We start from the raw sequence: 8043 nt of genomic DNA on the forward strand, positions 1-8043 counted from the left end.
TGGTGGTGAGCCATATGCGATCACAAGGATGGAACACGGGAGCCTCACTGCGGTGGTGCTCCACCTGATCCTTCTGACGGCGGACAGCGCGCTCGAGCCTCACGTGGGCATCGCTCCACACTTTCTCTGCACGTTGGAACCACTCTGTCCACTGCAGGGGCCTCGGTCTGGCTCGGAGTCCAGAGCCAGGGTCGGCTGATATCCGAGGACGCACTGGAAGGGAGTCAGCACGGTGGAGTAGTGACGAAGTGAGTTCTGGGCGTATTCTGCCCAGGTAAGGAACCTGGCCCACTCCCCCTGCCGGTCCTGGCAGTGACTCCTTAGGAACCTTCCCAGCTCCTGGTTGGTCCTCTCCACCTGGCCAGTATCTGGATGTGAGGCTGACCGTGGCCCCCAGCTTCTCCATAAAGGCTTTCCAGACCCGCGACGTGAATTGAGGACCACGGTCAGAAACGATGTCCTCCGGAAGGCCATAGTGCCTGAAGACCTGCTGGGAATAGTGCCTCAGAGACCTAGAAAGCGATAGGTAGACCGGAGAGAGGGATAAAACGGCAGGATTTAGAGAATCTGTCAACAACGACCATAATAGTGGTTAAACGATCAGAAAGGGCGAGATCAGTTACAAAGTCTTTGGACAGATGTGACCAAGGCCCCTGAAAAAGTGACGGCCTACACCGGGCCAGTTGTACGCCGCCCTGTGGGACTCCCAATCACGGCCGGTTGTGATACAGCCTGGAATCAAACCAGGGTGTCTGTAGTGACGCCTCAAGCACTGAGATTCAGTGCCTTAGACCGCTGCGCCACTTGGGTAATGATGAAGTCCAGGTGTGCATAACTATGGGGAGCAGTTGTGTTTAATGATGGTTGCCAGATGTGCATAATGTGGGTTGCCAGGACTGGTGGTTAGTAGACCTGCGACGTCGAGTCCCGGAGAGAGGGAACGGGAGTAGGCGTGACAAGAGCATCCAATTTTGTTGTTTCACGAAGAACAATTGTAAAAAAATACAAAAAAAATAAAAACATATTTTGGGAAAACATAAAACAGAATTTGGGAGAAAAAAGTCACTGATTTTATAGGGCCCCCCTTAGAGTTGTTTATTAACCATTATTTTACCAGGTATATTGACAGAAAACAGTGCACTACTTTCTTTTGTACACTAAGGACCCCGGGAAGAGTCGCAGGGGAGAGGAGAAGAGAATGGGCCTATTTGAAAGCTAGAAAAACTTTTTGAAGCTTGTGACTTGTTTCATTAGCTCTCATGCTAGAAATGTTTGGAGACCCCTGACATAGACTGACCTGGTGAATCCAGGTGAAAGCTAGGGTATGATCTGTTATTGATGTCACCTGCTAAATTCACTTCAACTTTTTAAGCCTTGAGACAATTGAGACATGGATTGTGTATGTGTGCCATTCAGAGGGTGAACGGGCAAGACAAAAGATTTTATATGTAATTGTATATGTATTTAATTGTGTAGTGTATGTAATTGTATATGTATTTAATTGTATAGTGTATGTAATTGTATATGTATTTATGTAAAAAAGAGGGACCAGAATGGTAATAAGTTCCCGACTTTATTGTGCAATCCTTGAAAAAATATTTGTACTGTGTGTGTATATGTATTTCTTAAACTGACAAATAAAATCAATCAATCCAAACTGTGCAGTGGCCATTTGATGAATGGAAAGAAACATCTGTTACAAAACATCAAAAAGTTTAATAACATTCTGAGATTGTCAAGCCAAGCCTTCAATACTGGGTAGGCCTACAAGGTAGGTGTCAAGTCCTGCCCAGTATAAGGGGTTATTTGTTATTGTAGTTTGGTCAGGACGTGGCAGGGGTGTGTTTGTTTAGAGTGTTTCGGGATTTGTTGGATTATGTTCTTGTTAGTCTATTTCTATGTTAGTTCTAGTATGTCTATTTCTATGTGGTGTTTGTTGGGTTGACCTTCAATTGGAAGCAGCTGCTCCTAGTTGCTTCTAATTGAAGGTCCTATTTAAGAGGGGTGTTTTTCTGTGGGATTTTGTGGGTAGTTGTTCCTTGTTTAGTGTTTGTTGCACCTGACAGGACTGTTTCGTTTTGTTCTTTTTTTGTATACGTATTTAGTTGTTTCTCCTTCTTCAAATAAAAAAGAAGATGAGTATACATATTCCCGCTGCATTTTGGTCCAATCCTTACGACATCCATGACAGTAGGGAGGGATGTATTTTCTGTTTGTCGAGATTGACATAGTATTTTTATTGTGGTGTTGAAAACGCAAACCATGATACTCAAGTGCCCGAAGTCGGTGTGATTTTTTTATTGGTTGTGTGGTTCATTGGGACCAGTGGAAATTTTTGCATTTCAATCTTGGTGGTGCAAAAACAATTTATGTGGGATGCATGCCAGAAAGCCAATACACAACACAACACTAAACAATAAATTAATTGCACTATAACGGTGACAAACGGTGCCCGCAAACTGTTAGGGCCTGCATAAAGCTGTCCCAACACCTTACCAGTACTACACCTGGCTTTCAGTGGAGCCTTGTCTGGCCGCAAAACAGTTAATTCAGCCTCATTTACTGCCTTTTTAAAAAACATAGCTGATATGGCTGACTTGCTTAAACAAATGTGGTTTCTACTGACAATTGAGAAGTAGAAACTATGGCATAAGGGGATGATAAGCGTATAAGAGGCAATCCATAATTTCAATTAAGACATTAATGAGCAAGCTAGGACGGACGTAGTCAATATAACTATTTGTTCAGAACTTTTGAAATGTACAGTGACAGAATTCCGAACATGGGCCGTTCTTAAAGTGTTCTCCTAGTACACCAAATCAGAACCATAGGATAAATAAAGGGGGCATATAAGCAGACAATGAAAGCTCTTATAACATTTGATGATTAAGGGTTGCCTTCGAGAGAGACATTAGAGATTGTAACATTTTCTGTTTCACGGAAACATGGCTCACTCGGGATACGTTATCAGAGTCGGTACAGCCACCTGGTTTCTTCACGCATCGCGCCGACAGAAACAAACACCTCTCTGGTAAGAAGAAGGGCGGGGGTGTATGCCTTATGATTAACGAGTCATGGTGTGATCATAACAACATACAGGAACTCAAGTCCTTTTGTTCACCTGACCTAGAATTCCTTACAATCAAATGCCGACCGCATTATCTACCAAGAGAATTCTCTTCGATTATAATCACAGTCATGTATATCCCCCCCAAGCAGACACCTCGACGGCCCTGAAAGAACTTCATTGGACTCTATGTAAACTGGAAACCACATATCCTGAGGCTGCATTTATTGTAGCTGGGGATTTTAACAAGGCTAATCTGAAAACAAGGCTCCCTAAATTTTATCAGCATATTGAATGCGTGACCCGGGCTGGCAAAATTCTGGATCATTGTTACTCTGTTCCAGATCGCGTCAAACAACAACATTGATGTATATGCTGATTCGTTGAGCGAGTTTATTAGCAAGTGCATCGGTGATGTTGTACCCACCTATTAAAACCTTCTCCAACCAGAAACTGTGGATTGATGGCAGCGTTTGCGCAAAACTGAAAGCGTGAACCACTGCTTTTAATCAGGGCAAGGCGACCGGAAACATGACCGAATACAAACAGTGTAGCTATTCCCTCCGCAAGGCAATCAAACAAGCTAAGCGTCAGTATAGAGACAAAGTAGAGTCGCAATTCAACGGCTAAGACACGAGAGGTTTGTGACAGGGTCTACAGTCAATCATGGACTACAAAAAGAAAACAAGCCCCGTTACGGACCCCGATGTCTTGCTCCCAGACAAACTAAACAACTTATTTTCTCACTTTGAGGACAATACAGTGCCACCGACACGGCCCACTACCAAAACCTGCGGGCTCTCCTTCACCGCAGCCAAAGTGAGTAAAACATTTAAATGTGTTAACCCTCGCAAGGCTGCCGGCCCAGACGACATCCCTAGCCGCGTCCTCAGAGCATGCGCAGACCAGTGTTTACGGACATATTTACGGACATATTCAATCAATCCCTATCCCAGTCTGCTGTTCCCACATGCTTCAAGAGGGCCACCATTGTTCCTGTTCCCAAGAAAGCTAAGGTAACTGAGCCAAACGACTATCGCCCCATAGCACTCACTTCCGTCATCATGAAGTGCTTTGAGAGACTAGTCAAGGATCATATCACCTCCACCCTACCTGACAACCTAGACCCACTCCAATTTGCTTACAGCCCCAATAGGTCCACAGACGATGCAATCGCCATCACACTGCCCTATCCCATCTGGACAAGAGGAATTCCTATGTAAGAATGCTGTTCATCGACTACAGCTCAGCATTTAACACCATAGTACCCTCCAAACTCGTCATTAAGCTCGAGACCCTGGGTCTCGACCCCGCCCTGTGCAACTGGGTCCTGAACTTTCTGATGGGACGCCCCCAGGTGGTGAGGGTAGGAAACAACATCTCCACTCCGCTGATCCTCAACACTGGGGCCCCACAAGAGTGCGTTCTCAGCCCTCTCCTGTACTCCCTGTTCACCCATGACTGCGTGGCCATGCACGCCTCCAACTCAATCATCAAGTTTGCAGACGACTCTACAGTGGTAGGCTTGATTACCAAAAATGACGAGACAGCCTACAGGGCGGAAGTGAGGACCCTCGGAGTGTGGTGTCAGAAAAATAACCGCACACTCAACATCAACAAAACAAAGGAGATGATTGTGGACTTCAGGAAACAGCAGAGGGAGGTTGTTGTGAAATTGTTAGATTACGTGTTAGATATTATTGCATGGTCGGAACTAGAAGCACAAGCATTTCGCTACACTCGCATTAACATCTGCTAACCATGTTTATGTGGCCAATAAAAATGTATATGATTTGATTTGGTTACATTTCCCTAAAACAGGTTATAGGCTACATGTGTACCACCAAGTCAGAACAGTAGGCGAAATGAAGAGGGGAAAATAGACCAAATTATTAGGGTGAGGCACATGGGCTACTAACAGCTTACTACACAACATACACTTATAATTACTTTCTTAGCTATAGTATAAATATCTCCCTGGCATATTGCATAATTTATGCAGCAGCATACAAGACATTTTTGGACACACCTTGTTGTGCTGTGTTCACTTGAACAGGAAGGTGGCATGGTGGTCCTTTGTGAGCAAATCATCAAACTTTGTCATCGAAGTCTGGCATTCTCTGGATTTATGGTGCTTTCAAGACAACTGGGAACTCTGAAAAAAACAAGGTTGAATCATGATCCAATCAAAGCTACTGTAGATATAACGTGATTTGATGTCATTTTATCTGTGACCAATGATCTTGAGCCTTCTTGGATGGGCACTTCTAATGTAACTCTATGGCAGCACCCAAGGGGCTTGAATTTTCAAGCTCTACCCTTAGACTTGGCGGTGACGTAGTGTCCCATGAGTGACAGAACACTGAGCCAATCACGGCGCAACTAGAGAACATTACCAACACCTATGCTCTGTATCTTCCGCTGGCTACCCCACCATCACAGAAAGCACTGAGCTAGGCTGAAACACCTGTATTTTGGAGCTGCCTTACCCAAGAAAACAAAAAAGGGACCATGTTTGTATGCCGCTTTATTAACTCAATGAACTGATTTATGACACGTATTAATGCCAAAATAACATGCAAAATAGGCAAGCCACATTTGTAATTTTTTAATTTTTTTTTACATTTTATTTTGAGCTAAAAATGTGTGGCTCTGCCCCACCTGCCCTGAATGACGGGTCACCACTGATTGGCACAGAAACCTGTTGGTGGGAAATTTGTAGCATATATTTTATATAATTATAAATATAGCATCAAAATGTAAAAAATCTGATATCCCCTAGCTGATCATTGTCTGCAGCCGATTCTGATCGTAGTGTAATGAGACAGGCAAGGAGAGTGAACTCGTCTGTCACGCCCTGACCTGAGAGAGCCTTTTCTATGTCTCTATTTAGGTTGGTCAGGGTGTGATTTGGGTGGGCATTCTATGTCCTTTTTTCTATACTTTGTATTTCTTTGTTTTGGCCTGGTATGGCTCTCAATCAGAGACAGCTGTACATCGTTGTCGCTGATTGGGAGTCATACTTAGGCAGCCTGTTTTCTTTTGGGGTTTGTGGGTAGTTAATTTCTGTTTAGTATGTTTGTATACCTGACAGGACTGTTGGGCTGTCGTTTGTTTTTCTTTGTGAAGTGCCTTTTTCATCCTAAATAAAAGATGAACAAATTCTACGCTGCACCTTGGTCCTCTTCTTCCAAAGACAGCCGTTACATCGTCCATGGTGATCGGCGAACCCTCCACCTTCTGACCCGTAGCCCTGCAAGGCATCGATTGTGTCACAAAAGCATGCTGAAGTAGCAAAGTCAATATCCATGTTTATAAACACAGGGTTAATTCATTTTTTTTATGACACCTTGAGTTGGACCAGTCCCTTATATCATAATTATACCTGCCTTAGGCTATGCTAGGGATCCACTCTGTTCTTTCTATGGTAATTAGAATGTCGATTTGGTTTGTGACTCGTGATTGATGGAGGTTATTGCTTGAAACACTCAGATGGTGGTCTTTTGTGCTAATGAAAAGCTGTTGTGTTTCCTTTTAAACAAATTAAAACCATTTCCATAATAATAAATATGAGGACATATTCATCTTCAATTTGGCTGCCCCACATCCTCAGCATAATGCTTTCATTGCATGCTGATGAAAGTGATTTGAGGTATGTCTAGTCTTTGCATAACCTTTCACAGATATATAGGAAATGATTAATCGGTTGTTCGTTTATTGGTTAAAAAAAAAAAAATTCAACTCATTTCGTAAAACCAATTAATTTCTAGCTCAGTATTAATTTGTCTGAGATGTGCAACGGTAACCTAAGCAACTACAGCATTGGTCTCGGGGCTGAAAGAAATGAGATTGTTGATGTTTCGTTTCTAATTCCTTGAACGTAAACAGCAGTTTACCCCAGTTTCTCCTCACTCAGTCTGCACCCATTCACCCCTATACCACGAGTCATCACTAACCCCATCCCCAACTGTGACAGGCTCTCAGACAGCGAAGCAGTACATTGATTCAACGGCTAAAATGGCATTTTCAATTCAAATGCCATTTCATCCCCCCCAACTCAATTTACTCCTGCAATTCCATTAACCTCGCCCTCCATGCTGGCCAACACCCCTCTTCCATCTCCCTCTCTTTTCACCCCACCCCCTTTATTCTCATCCCTTCATTTCTGGTTCATTTGAGAGAGAAAGGGTAAGAGTGAGGGATGACCCCTGTCTTCTTTACTCTCTGTCCCTTGTCTGTGATGTTACATTGACCCCCACCCCTAACACCAATTATCATCATCCTGCCCCGCTCGGCCCTGACCGACCACCCACCGGCCCCACCCCACCTCTCTCTCTCTCTCTCTCTCTCTCTCTCTCTCTCTCTCTCTCTCTCTCTCTCTCTCTCTCTCTCTCTCTCTCTCTCTCTCTCTCTCTCTCCTTCTCCCTCTCTCTCCTTCTCCCTCTCTCTCTCGCTCTCTCTCTCTCTCTCTCTCTCCTTCTCCCTCTCTCTCTCGCTCTCTCTGTCTCTCTCTCAGCGCTGAGCAGAGGATGATACGGCTGCTGAAGGTGTCAAACATGTCAAATTAGAGGAGGAGAGGTGAAGAGGGAGCACACAGAAGAGAGGGTTTCAGGCGGATGCCCTTTGGTTGGTATAATTTCCTATGAAATAACGACTCATCTTTCTCTCTGTCATTGTTAAGTGCACCTCCCTCAGTATCTGATCTACAGGGCCGTGAGCAGTTTATTAAAAAGTGAAAGTCATTCTAAATGAGCTTCTAATGCTCAAGCCTATCTGGAAACAGCAGACAGACCCTAATGGGATGCTGCAGCGTATCTCTGACAAGGTTAAACACAATGGGATGGACAGTGGGGGAGATGGGGGATGTAGGACTGCAGGCAGTGGGATTAACTAACCAACACAAGCATATTTCTGTCCTCAAATAAACAAGCTGCCCCATACATTAGTACTTTCTTAGTAGCCTACTGTCCCTTGTA

The sequence above is a fragment of the Salmo salar genome, chromosome 11 (assembly GCF_965601325.2).
Source record: "Salmo salar chromosome 11, fSalSal1, whole genome shotgun sequence".
In the NCBI taxonomy this organism is placed as follows: Eukaryota; Metazoa; Chordata; class Actinopteri; order Salmoniformes; family Salmonidae; genus Salmo; species Salmo salar.